Source organism: Manis pentadactyla, chromosome X (genome assembly GCF_030020395.1).
Source record: "Manis pentadactyla isolate mManPen7 chromosome X, mManPen7.hap1, whole genome shotgun sequence".
Classification (NCBI taxonomy): Eukaryota; Metazoa; Chordata; class Mammalia; order Pholidota; family Manidae; genus Manis; species Manis pentadactyla.
The window spans coordinates 128,898,202-128,911,835 of record NC_080038.1 but is presented as its reverse complement, the minus strand read 5'-3'; the positions used below and the strand labels follow the sequence as shown (position 1 = coordinate 128,911,835).

Below are 13,634 nucleotides of genomic sequence, written 5' to 3'. Positions count from 1 at the left end.
GAGTCATTTAAAGTGGCCAGTTGGGTTCTATATATTGTGCGATAAACTCATTGGTAGGAAATAGCTTCCAAAATGGTAAGCATTTTCTGAAAGCGACTGGAATTTCAATTGCAACCCTGTACCAGCACACATAATGGAATATTTTCCAGCCAGTGTTATGCTAAAAAGTATAGAATACAGTTTTCATTAAAAATGTCTTCATATGTAAATGTCATGTAAAAATCACTGGTATCTGACAGTGATCCTGAAATTTAGAATCATCAGAACTTCAAGGTGATTTCTCCCTTTTAAAAACAAAGTTCCTGGGTGATTTACAGGACTGAGAGTGACCAAGCAGAACATCTCAGGACTCTGCCATTCTGCCCACAGATCTGGCATTTGTCAGTGTCAGTCAGCACTGAAATTCTACCTGTGGCAGGAAAGGAAAGCCTAGTGTCATCTGCTTATTTTGATTGTTCCTTTTTCATAATTAAATGATCTTTGGAAGTTCCAGCTTGAGGGTGATATGCTTTTGCAATGCAAATAAACAGTGGGCTTGGGCCACGGTCCAGTCTAGGGCTGGGAAGCCTTGGGCCAACCAGCTGTGTGTTCCAGTTGTTCCTATGCCGTTCAGGGTGGTCCCCCACCCCTTTGACCTATTGGCTGGGGTGTACAGTCCTCCTTTTAGGGATTCCTCTGGTTTTCCTTCCTTCTATCTTAGATTCCCAGCCTCGACTAATGCTGGAATTCAGGGAAGGCTAGAAGGGAAAGGCAATAATTCCTTACATCTGTCCTCCCAGTAATCAGACAAGCCCTACCTTCTATTTTGGGGTGGCGTAGGGGTGCTAGACAGGCTATGATTCAGGTGATTCTCTTAAATACTTGCTTTGGAACATCTCACAAATGGGGGAGCAGTGGCTCTTATCTCTGAGCAGAGCTTCCAGCCTGTTTTCTCTACCTCCTGTTTTCAGCAAGTTTGATTTTTACTTTCACTTGTTTGTCTATTCTCAGCCTGTCTCCTCTCCCTGACTAAATGGGCCAGATTTTGTTTCCTAAAAGCAGATTAAATTGCTCTTTGCTGGAAAAGATAAACAATCAGTGGCATGGGGTGTGTGTGTGTGTGTGTGTGTGTGTGTGTGTGTGTGTGTGTTTTGGCAAGGCGGTGTTGCAGCAGGGAGTGTAAGGCTTCTTTCCTGGAGTCTTTTATCCTAACGGCTCTCTTAGTTTTAAGACTATGAGTTCAAATCCTGTCTTTGCCTTTCTGTGACCTTGGGCAGGAGACTTCTGCTCTTAGAACCCTAGTTTCCCGATCTTTAAACTGGATGCTAGAAGAATCTCATAGACTTGTAGTGAGGACCAATTGAATAAAGCCCTGTGAGCTTTATTAAGAGTTACTAAGGAGGTCAGAGGACGACGTGGAAAGGGAGTGGTAGTGGTACCTTTGTCATCATCCCCTTGCACCCCAGCACCATAGAAGGTTGTTTTTTTCTTTGAGGATCCAGTGTATGACCCAGAGGAAATTGCTTGACCCATCTATCCCCAAACTGTTTCTGTCCCCACAGAACAAGCTAGATCTTCTGAAGGGGGATCAATCAGAGCAGTCTTCAGCAGTGGGATGTGTCATGAGAATAAACAGCTGCTCCCTCTGCCCTGCACCCCCTCCTGCTGCTAAATGACTCTAGGGAAGAGGAAACCGGCCATCAAAGGCTTCTGGCCACCTGTGCACAGCTGGTACTTCCTGAGGTCACTCCTGTAGTGACTAGAGGAGTTTAGAAAGTATCTACTGCGCCAAGTCACTGATATATCCATTTCTTTAAGGCTCCAGGGCTTGCTGCCTCCTCCAAACCTCATTCTCAGAGCTGTGAAGCACCTTTGAAAGCTGGGACACCTAGTCTGAGATTGCCCTAGGTCTTCTACAGGGCTATTTTGAGAACAGCATCCCTTGAGAGATTCTTAGTATGAAGAAAAAGAGCAGGACTAGGCTTTCTTCCTCCTTTCCTTTCAGCCTTCTTTTAAAAAGGAAGAGGGGAGAGTCATTTCCCTGGAGCTACTTGCTTCCCAGTGTCACTCTCCCAGGGAATGCAGGCAATCACCTGGCTCTACGGTTACTAAGCCAACGGCCCCCAACAAGACCCCAAGCCAGTGCCGTGTTCCAGACGGGGCAGCGTGGCCAGTGACTGCTAGAGGGCAGCAGAGGGCCAGGAGCAGGTCTAGAACTGCGCAACGGCCAGAGGGCAACCGGACCTGGCTGAAAGAGCAAAGGACCTGGGAGGCCCCTCATTTATGTGGGGAGAGGCAGGATGGTCCCCAACCAGGGGAGGGGCAGGCGCATCCAGGAAGTGTTAAGGGAAGATGATTGAGACACTTTGCTGAGGGGTCATCTGGATTGGTGCACAAGCAACACATCAGGGTTGATAAGGCCCACGGTTTAGTAAAAGGGAAAGGAAGACACATAGCTCAGATCAAGTCAGAACCAGTTCTGGGTTAGAGTTCAAGTCAAAGTTGGAATTGTCAGGGTTCAAGAGCTAGAATTGGAATGATTCAGCTCAATCATTTGTTGAGTGTCTATCAAGGCACAATAATACAACTGCTAAGAACGTGGACTTGAGAGTCACAGGAACTGGGGTTTTAATCACCAGTCAGCTACCTAATAGCTGAATGACTTCTGTTGAGTTACAGAGCCCCTCTGCATTGCTCAGAGATCACATTCATGGTGCTAAAGATGTTTTTATGCATAGATGCTAAAGAAGTGTTTGTTGAGAGAAGTATTTTTATTTAGATGTTGTTTCTAGCAAGACTGGGGTTACTGATAGTAAACCCCCACCCCGATTGTATGTCATTTGGTTTTGCACTTATTCTTGACCCTTGTCTGAGTTGGTGCTTCCCTGGTGCCTGGCTGCCAGGGGCCTGAATGCTCGGGGAAGGTGAAGCCAGCAAACAAGGACCCAGGGGCCATAGGAGAGGGAAAAATATAAACGTCTCCAAGAAGACTTCTGAGATAAATAAATTCAGGTGAAAATCAGGAAAACAGAATATTTTAACTTATTCTAAAGTGGTGTCTTCTCTAGACCTTCATGGCTCTTCTAGTAGAAATAGGTTAAGCTAAAAGAAAAGCTGATAAAATGAGTAGGTCTTTGATGAGTCTTAGTCAAGGGACAAGTTGGAATTATCTGGTTAAAGTGAAGTGACTGAGTAAATGCAATGTGGTTTCCTGAATTAGAGCCTGAAACAGTTACAAGACATCAGTGGAAAACCTGGGGAAATGTGAATAAAGGCTATATCTTAACTTGATCGCATTGGGCCAGTGTTGGGATTTTAATTTTGACAAATAGTCCACGGTTATGTAAGATGTTAATATTAGTGGAAGCTTGGTGAAGCTAGCTTTGTAACTCTTCTGTAAATCTAAAATTACCTCAAAATAAAAAGGGTTTTGAAAAATTAAGTGGCGAAACTCTCTTAATGTTTACCACTGATGAGCTCTGCTTTGCATTTTATTTCAGTGCACTGTGTCGGGAGATGTTTTTGAAAATACATAGGATTGGGGTGGGGGAGGTGAAGGTACTTTTGCATACGCCGTTTTGTTTTTGCTCCTTTTGTTAAATACATGCATGCATTTTCACAAGCCACTAAAAGTTCACCTGAGTGTGGTTGTTCATATGCATAATGTATTTAACCCCTTACTGATGTACATTTAGGTTGTTCCAATTTTATGCTAGTATAAATAATGTGGCAGTGAACACTTGTGTACATACATCTTTGTGCTCATTTCTGATGTTTCCTTGGGGATAGAGACCTAAAGTAAACCAACTGCATCAGAGAATATAAACTTCTAAAACGATCTTGATACCTAGTGCCCTCCAGAAGGGTTTTACAATGTACATGCTCAGGGGCAGTGTGTGAGTGCCTGCCTCACTGCATTTGAATCAACAGGGGGTCTTACTATTAAGAATAATATCCTTCCTCCCGTGCAAGTGCTCTGACTTGGCCCCCTGCTGAGAATCTCTGGTTCAGCCTGTGGTTTGAAAATGTCCAGCCTTCACCCTCTCTTCTCTCATCCTCTTACCATTTTTGCATATAATTCCTTAGCATGTTACCTACCTGGGACATGATCTTTTTAAAAAAATTTTTTATTAAGGTATTATTGATATACACTCTTAAGAAGGTTTCACATGAAAAAACAATGTGGTTACTACATTTATCCGTATTATCAGGTCCCCACCCATACCCCAGTGCAGTCACTGTCCATCAGTGCAGCAAGATGCCACAGATCCAGTATGTGCCTACTCTGTGCTACACTGTTCTCCCCGTGATCCCCCACACCATGTGTACTAAACATAATACCCCTCCGTTCCCTTCTCCCTCCCTCCCCACCTGCCCTCCCACACCCCTCCCCTTTGGTAACCTCTAGTCCCTTCTTGGAGTCTGTGAGTCTGCTGCTATTTTGTTCCTTCAGTTTTGCTTCATTCTTACACTCCACAAATGAGGGAAATCATTCGGGGCATGATCTTTTAAAAGAAAATATTGTATTGATAAGTAACTGGAGATCTTTCTCTTTAACTTTACTTTCAGGAATATTTTGAAATTCCCAGACATTTTGATTCCTTTGGATATTTACATACAAACACACACACTTTAATATCATTGAAGGGAGGGAGCTGGGAAACAAGTAAAAGTTGCTCTTTAGTAGGAGTCATCGCCTCCTGGGGTTTGGAGCAAGCCAACCTGGCATGGCCTGAGTTGACTTCAATGCACTGTTGCTTAGCACTGTGAATTCTCATGCATAGTAAGTAGCTTCTCAGTAAACAGGACTATTGACTGAAATCTGCCTGTTTAGCCTGCAGTAGGGCAATGAAGGCAAGAAGCCTGGAATATTTTTGGTGGTGGCAGTGTCCTTTCTGCTCCTAGCTCACTGTGTCAGGTTGCAGTTGAACTCAGGGACCTCACCTGACACCAGTGGTTCTAGAGGAGAGCATCCTGGCCAGCGAACTGGCCTCCTGGTCTGCCTCCAGGACTGCTCTGTTGGAAAAGGAGCCACCACTGCTGTGGAGGTAGTTCTTTCTGCTTGTGTCGCCCTTCACAGTCTCGGCTCCTCTTGTATTTTAAAAGACTGCTTTCATAGTCTTGTCTTGTAATTACATCTGGAGACAGGAGACAGCATCTTTTGATAGTTCAAGTCCTAACGTATTTAAATTGCCCTCCTAATGCTGTAAAAGAGTCAAATTATATATTCTGGTTTGCACTAGAGGGCAATAAATGTCAAGGTGCCATCCACTCTGGTATTTAACTCCTTGATGCCATCTGTTTTGGTGTTCCTCACATGGGCTGTACTCGTGTTTCCCATCTCTTGGCTCGACAGGATCAAGTTGGGAGATAAATTCCACTATTCAAAATATATTAAAAGGCAGAGGCAGTTTGTAAACATTGCTTTGGAAAGGTAGGCATGGCAATAAAGTCAAGGACAGGAACCTGATTCAGTAAAGGAAACATTTCACAAGATTGTCATCTACTTTATTTTTAAAGCTGCAATAAGATGTAACGATAAAAAGGCCAATGATGCATTTCAGCCAAGTGATATGAACTCTTGCTAAACCAATTAAACTGTCAGTATACTATGGTTTCACATTTTCTGGAACATACTAGGTCACCTTAGGACACTTAGTCACTTATGACTTTATGCCACTGATGCAAAATCAATTTGGCAATTTATAATCTTATATTTCATTATGAAAGTGTATTATTCTGCAAGAAAGCTGCTGGAAAAATAAAGAGATTTCTGAAACTCATTCATTCCTTTCCTGTTCAGGTGGAGTCATAAAAAAGAATAAAACCAAGCATGTTATCTGATGTTTTGAGGCTTCTAGTAGTTTCTGATTTAATAAGATTTTAAAAAAAGATGCAAAGTATACAATTTCTAACCCCGGATGCAATTCTGAATGTTAGATAGAATTGTGAACATTTAAAAGTGAGATTTTTGACTGAAGAGCTCACTTTTTCAGCTACCTTTAAAGAACATTTCTGAGCGTGTGGGCTGAAAGAAGCCTTTGCTTAAATATGCCAGAGGGTGGGCTTTTTTGGTGTCCTGTATTTGGAGTTTGGAGCTCCAGCTCTCCTCAAAGAAATGGAGCAGATGGTTATTCATATTTAATACCATCATATTTTTCAGTTTGTATTTTGGAAATTGTGAGTTAAATAAACCAGCTGTATTTGAGAGAGGGACGGGAGAGAAGGAATAGGATGGGTCAGAGCCTTTACCATTGTCATTATTATTTAACTTTCATTTGGAAATACCTTCCCTTTTGCTCTCTCGGGTACAAATATGATGCTGCTTTTGAAAAAAAAAAACAATGGCAATAAGAAAATGCACATGACAGATCCTTAGTTCTAGGAGCTCATTAGCAAAGCAGAGGACAGATCTATTCTGGTAAGATCACATGGCAAACAAGAGCATAATTAACATTGACTGTAGCCCTTTTCTTCTGTTATGAACTCAACCTGGGTTTCCTTTAACCCTCCCCTATGACTATTAATCATACTTGTAAATATATCTCCCCACCCCCAACTCCAAGCTTAAATCAGATGTGTGCCCCTGGCAACTATGGCTGTATTAACACCGGTTCATTTATAAACTTGAGATTTAAATTTGAGGTTCCCATCTCTTTTGCTTTAAGTCATCATTCTCAGATAGGTAGGGGCACAGGATGCAAGGCCTGTGTGCTGCTCAGGTATTTGCCTACCCCCACAGTCGCAGGTATTTCCACTCTCATGGGCATCTCTCCTATTTGTGTATTCTTTCTCAGACTCCAGTTTCAACACCTGAGAACACACTGAACAAAAAGAGAAATGCAGAGGAGGAGTTGAATAATTAACATGAGAGTCACTTGGCACTTTCTATCTTTCTGAGAACGGTATTAGAACCAGGTTTAACTGACTTCCTGTGCACTAGGTATAGGAACAGGCACTTGGACCTGCACGGTCTCATTTAAACCCAGAGCAACCTCGTGAGGGAGGTAATGTCATTCCCTGTTTTAGAGACAAGGACTATGGCTCAGAGAGATTAAGTAATTTGCCAAGGGCAGAATGCTAGAAAGTGGTAGAGTTTCATTTCCAGTTCAGAACTTTGACCCTAATTCCAGGATTCTATTGGCTCCATCAGGGTTATTTGTTATTGTTGATGCAGCAAAGTCTTGATAAGCCAGACTATGTAGGGAATGGTAGCACACACCATAATGGGGATTTAGAAGGTAGGTGAATGAACAATTGGCTGCTTTTCAAAATTAAGAATAGTTTATTGGCATAATACCTATTAACTTTAGAAAAATAAAAAATACAGGTAAGAGACAAAATAAATCACTCATGTTATAAGACTGAGAGCTTGGTTCAAGCTGTAAGACTCAACAGCTTGGTTAATAGACTATTTTTATACTTCTCAGTAGAATATATGTATGTATATTAAAGAAGGTTTACAATATACATGCCACTTTATACCCTGCTTTTTAAACAACCTAACAATATTTTGTGACATTTTCCCATATTATTATATAGACATTAACATTACTTTAATGTCTATGCAATATTCTGTCATCTGGATGTACCATAATGTATTTAGCAAGTCCATCTTGGATATCTTAATGAGAACCAGTCCCCTGGTTTGAGAATGCTCCTCTGAGGTCACAAAATAAATGGTAATGTGGCTTGTTACAATATTCAGGTGTGCATTCCATTATTAGGCAACTGGTGGTTTCCTAGGACATTGGAAGAGTCCTCTGGGTTAAGCTACTGAAGACTTTGGCTAAAAGACAATTCTTTAGTCAGTATTGTGGTTGTTAAATACACATAAATTTAGTATATCCATACAATGGAATATTATGAAGCCATTAATAATATTTTCGAAGAATTATTTCATGATATGAAAAATCATGATATAGTGTTAATGTTCTGTAAAGAATGGGGTATAAATATATATATGTATACACACACACACACACACACACACATACTCATACATATATAGTTTTTTTTCCAGTTTGGTAAAAAATACATCTATGCTGAAATGTCTGAGAGCTTTTTGGGGGGAAGGTGGAATAACAGTTCATTTTTATCTTTTTTTATATTTTTCTGAAATTTCCAAAAAACTTTATAGCTATATATAATTTTTTTCTATAAAAAATGGAATCACAGTTCATTTTTATATATTTTTCAGAAATTACCAAAACTTTATAGCTGTATATACATTTCTATTTAAAAAATCATTCTTGAGTGAGGAAAACATCAAACTATCACTTAATGCTCAAATTTTAGAAAGTAACATTTTTTATTATTTACTATGTGCTAGGCCCTGCAGGAGTATCTCAGTCTTCACAGAAAGCCTGGAAGGTACCTTTATTGTCCATTTGAGGAAATAACAGTTTGCCTAAGACCACACAGACTGGATGGGGCAGAGCCAGGATTTGAACTTGGGTCTATTTATTTCCAAAGCCCGTGGACCTAAGATAGAATGGAGACAAGATATAGGGAAATTTATGTCTTATTTTTTCTGCACTGGTTGAAAACCTAGCAGTCAAATCACTACTACGACAAGAATATACAAGTTGATGGCCAGGGTATAGATACAGGTATTTATGCTGGCAAAGCCTGGGAGGTCCTTTGGCGCCAGGGTTAGCCCAGGGGCTCTGCATCCCTGGGGTTAATACTATCTAACCTGTAGCGCTATTGTGAGGATTAAATGAGACAATGCATGTAAAGGGCACATGGTGCACGCTTGCTCAATAATGGTAGCTGGTATTATTTCTCTTATTTAGGACCTTGCTTGTTATAAGGATTAGAGGCTCCAAGAAGCCTGAGGCAGGACATGTTTACCCTAGTGAATCCTGTCACATCTTAATAGTCCTCAAACATTCCTGACCAGTTGAAATGCCTTTTATTTGAACCTTTCAAATAAACAAGCCCTAATCAGCTTTGTGGACCGTACCAGCTTTTTCAGAAAACGACTCTACTTTTTGGGGGCTTGTTTATTTACTCACTGAAAATAGGGACTTTGTGTAATACAAGGGAAGCAGGAGGTGATTGGTTTGCAGTTAATAGGCAAGCTTTTTTTTTTTTTCCTTTAACCTGAGGAGGCTTGATTGGGTTACGCTCCTTTAAGACTCTTGGAGAGTCTGGGAATTTCGAGAACAAAAGCTCTGCAGGAGGCCACCAGAGAGAGAAGGCTCTTCACCAATCTTTGGACGTTCTTAAATTTTTCATTTTTTCCCCCCTCTCTTCAGTCCCTAGAATTGAGTGGCATTATCTTTGAAGCCATGGAGATTTCAGAAACAACCAAGGTTGGCCTCTCTTTGTTGAGCTTATGAAAGCCATATTTAGTTTTAGGAGGAATGTGTGTTTCTCTTGGGAGGCCCCTCTATACCTGGAGCCTTCAGAAATTCCATATTAAAATCCCACATTTAAGTCTTTACAGCGAAAGTCTGTTCTTGCGTGTCTGGACCAAGTCCAGCTGTCAGACTGAGATATTACTGACTTTCTCTTCTCAAGTGAGTGGTTTACATCTGCTGGCTCCATTTCTTTACCGCCGATTCTGAAACACCTTGTAATCTGGTTTCTGCCACTGCTTCTTTACTAAAAGTGCTCCCCCTGCAGGTTACCAGCAACTGACTTTTTGCTGAATTCATTGGGGCTTATTTTTCTTTCTTTCCCTTGAATGTTTCTCTTTCCGTGGCTTGTGACTCTACATATATTTGTTTGCCTCCTACCTCTCTGAGGATTCCTTCTCTCCTTTTTGATGGCAGATCTTCCTCTTGCATCCAGATGTGACTGTTCTCCAAAGGGATGTCTTTGCTGCTCTCTTCTCCCTGTATTCTTCTTTAAGTTTTATGGCTTCAACTGCTCCCTCGATGTAATGAACCCTCCAGTTCTGCTTCTTACCCATGTCCCAGTCGTCTATTTCTTATGGAATTTTAACAATTAGAATAGTCTTTTAGAGTCAGGCGTTGTGCTCTGTGCTTTATATACATCATCTCTAATTCTCCCAGCTCTTCAAGGCAGATAGCCTAACACCCATTTTACATGAGAGGAAACCAGCTCAAATAAGCCACATACATTTGTATTTTTCCATTCAGATCTACTATCAACTGAAACGCAACAGGTCCCAAAAGGAATTCCTGTTTTTCTATCTCCAAACTCCAAGCTCTGTCTCACTCTCCCACTTTCTGTTATATTACTTGCAGGCTGAGAGAGTTGAAAATCAGACAGGTAATTGCTTTGGAATAATGCCCTCCCTCCCCAATAAAATCAACCCCTTCAGAATCCCCCAAGCCCAACTCATTACAACCTCATATCTTGAAAATTAAAGCAAGTTCTCCTACAGACGAGGAATTCCCAGCCATTACGAGAGCAAAGTCTGATAACTTTCACACACTGCACGCTCTGGGGTGCCGAGAGTTAAGCATCCTTCGCAGGCCAGGCTGTGCGTTCTTCAGTCCTCAAGATACACTTTTCCCAAGCGGTCCCTCCCATAGGCGGGGCTGTCCTCAGTTCTCCGCTGTTCCCAGGGCACCAGCGCTAACCCCGCCCCTTCCTTCTCTCTTGGATGAGAAAGCCTATTGGAATGTCAATGATTTAGCAGTGGTATTTCTATAGTATAGGAGTAACTTTCAATTCATTATTTTTTTTAAAAGAAAATTACTTACAAATGTCAGTAGTTCAGTATTAGAAACAGCTGATGCAAAACACATATTCACAGCTGATCTGGACATACCAACGTGTTGAGACAATGAGTTTGAAAACCACTTTCACAGATTATTAGGTAAGGCCCAAATGCCCGTTGGGAGGGGGTCTGCTTTCTTCTCTGTGTGGAGTATTTGCCCAATGCTACAAAATTTTTAACTTGATACTCGAATCAGAGAACTGAGAAACTCCACATGATCTTGAAGTCCATAACAGGATCTCCTGGCAACAGCTCATTGAGGATTCTCCACGTGTCAGACCAAAAGCTCTACTTGGGCTGTTTTGACTTTGCTAGCATCTGTGTGACCATTTCATTTTTTAAAAGCAGAAAGCTGCTGTAGCTGCCATCATTTTCAATGGAAGCAGTACAGAAGGTCAAAAGTTCAGTCATATACCATTCTTGTGAAGTCAGGCTAAAAGAAAGGAAAGACCCATTGAGAAATATCAGTTATCTGTTCAGGGCTTCAGTTTCTTCTATCAGTAAGGGATGGGAGCCCAGAATTGCAGCAATATGGTGATGCCCCTCTTTCATCAGATCAGACTAGGATGGCAGCACAGGTGTCAAAAGACAAACATACTTGGATTAGCCTTTGGTGAATGGTCTTCCTAATAAGGAAATTAGAACATACCTTTTTTTTTTATTGGAGGAGTTAGGTATTTAGTCATGGTCATGAAGAGAAGATAAAAGGTGGATGTATTTTCCAGGATTTTAACCTATATCTAGTTGTACAAATGTGTCCTGTATGTACTGCATACATATATACTTTGTCCACAGCTGTCACAGGGCCTGGCATGTATTTGGGGTTCAGTTAAAATTTGTAGAATGAATTTGTTACTTTAGCAAAATGAAGATTGAAAAGGCATGTTCCCTATGGTGGTTAGCATAAATAAAAGCTTGATGGGGTAAAATCTAATTTACAAAAATTACTGAAATGCCTATGTTTTAAGAAAAGTTTTATTGTGAAGTGTAAAAATATTAACAATATCTCACCAGGCCACTTTTTCTCTTCTGGAGTATCATAGAGAATGTTTTTCACCTTTGCCTTAACACACACCAGTTACGTCACTGGCAGTGGGGAGGAACTGAGGTTGAAAAGAGGGTTACTTGGAAGCATCACTCCATTTAGCCACAGTAGGTCACAGAGGGTCTTGCATCAGATTCATCTGGACTGTCCTGCAATTCTTATGTTCTATAAGCAAAGAGTTTGGCCTGCTGCTGGTTAGAGTCTGACCAGCAGTCAGGGTTACCTGTGATGTCCTATGCTTCTTAAAGTTATTGAATAGAAGCCTAATTACAGCCAGCCAGTCATACAAATGGGAAATCATTTCAATTGAAAAGTGGTTTCAAGTGCCTACTATGTGCTCAGATTGTGTGATATCTTCTGTGGGAGTATAAGGCATGGTCTTTGACCCAGAGATGCTTAAAGGCAAGGTAAATACAAATGAAATAGTTAAATTATAGTACCAAGTGGTCTGAGAACCATAATTTGAGAAGGAACACTGAAGGTGATTCATTCCAAACGATCCAGCTGCAAGGAAAATGAGCTCAGATTAGGAACAGAGTCTCCCAACGTCTGCCAGACAATTGGTAGAAGTTGGAACTGGTACTCAAGTCTTCCAATTCCTAGGTCCTTTTGTCATTCTGTCGTATAGGTGGTTCTATGGAATTTTGACATGCTTGCTTTGATCAGCTATTCTGATGCTGGGAACTTTCTGATGAAACCATTTTCAGGTGGAGTACTTCTGCAACAGCCTGCAAAACAAGCTAGTAAAACATTCAGCTACTTTTTAAAAAATTACCAAGTAATGTGCGAAACAGATAGCCTCACCCCATCCCTCAGCTTCACCTTCTCTCTCAGCCTTGAGGATGGAGATCAGGGATGAGGTGGGAGTGGGGGTCAAGGATGGAATGGACGTCATGGATGGGGCAAAGCTCAGAGAGGGGCGAGGGATGGGGTGGCAGGTCAGGCACCATCTGGCAGGCAAAGCACACATCACCAGGAGTCATGTGTTTCCCACACTTGCTCATCTTTGAAAGGCCATTAATCATTCTGCGCACATTATCTGCTCATTTTCTGAGATTTCTTTTATTTCTTGAATAGTCTGTGTCTTAAAATCTCTGATTCCAAACTTTAAGGGACAGGAATGGAGTGGGGAAGGCTATTTAGGTCACAATATGGTCCCATAGTCTCAGTCCCAAGCTTCATTGGGAATCCTTGAGCCAATGTCTGTCAGTTCTCTCATTAATATTCCATGTAAAATACTATGGAAAAATAATATGCTTCTGCTATTTTAAAAGTTGTAAAACTTCAATATCATGATCTTTTGAGGGAATAGGACTGACTGGTTGGCTCTTTCAAGGTTTATCCTCTTTCAAAATCTGACCAACTTAAAAATAGAGATATTTTTTCTGATTATAAACGTCTGAAGCTTTCACTTGCTCAATGCAGTTTTCGATGTAAACTTATATTTTAAAGTTTATCTCTGAAATATAAAGAATCTAAAGGTGAAAAAGGAAGGCATATTAAAAAATGTTCACATTGAAGAGAATAGAAAGTCCCTGTAAATCTGGGTAAGGATGGAGGAAAAAGAGTCAGGGAGATAAATGATAAACAGCCTCTAGTAGTCTGTTTTTGTCATGGCTACATCATGATGTCTGCATCAGAACAACCGTGCCAGGATGTCAAAGATAAATATAGGATGTCTGGTTTTTAGCAAAACATTTGAGAGTCTTCTGTAATATCTTTGTGCATGAGATTGTGAAATTTGACTGCATAACTAGTAATTAGGCAGATTCACAGCTGGTTGAGCAACTGATTCAGCATCAACTTGGAAGATGTTTTTTAGTTAAAGTCCACAGGACTGTTTTTGTCTCTACCTGGGCACTCATGCAGTGAACAAATATTGAGTACCTGCTATTTAAAAAGCACCCTACT

The 13,634-nt window shown here is 40.9% G+C and overlaps 1 protein-coding gene across 1 annotated transcript in view; it reads left to right on the top strand.

Moving 5' to 3' along the window:
* Positions 1-13,634, top strand: part of GPC3 (glypican 3) — a 411,502-nt gene that overhangs the window by 55,417 nt on the left and 342,451 nt on the right. The gene's annotated exons all lie outside the window — the stretch shown is intronic.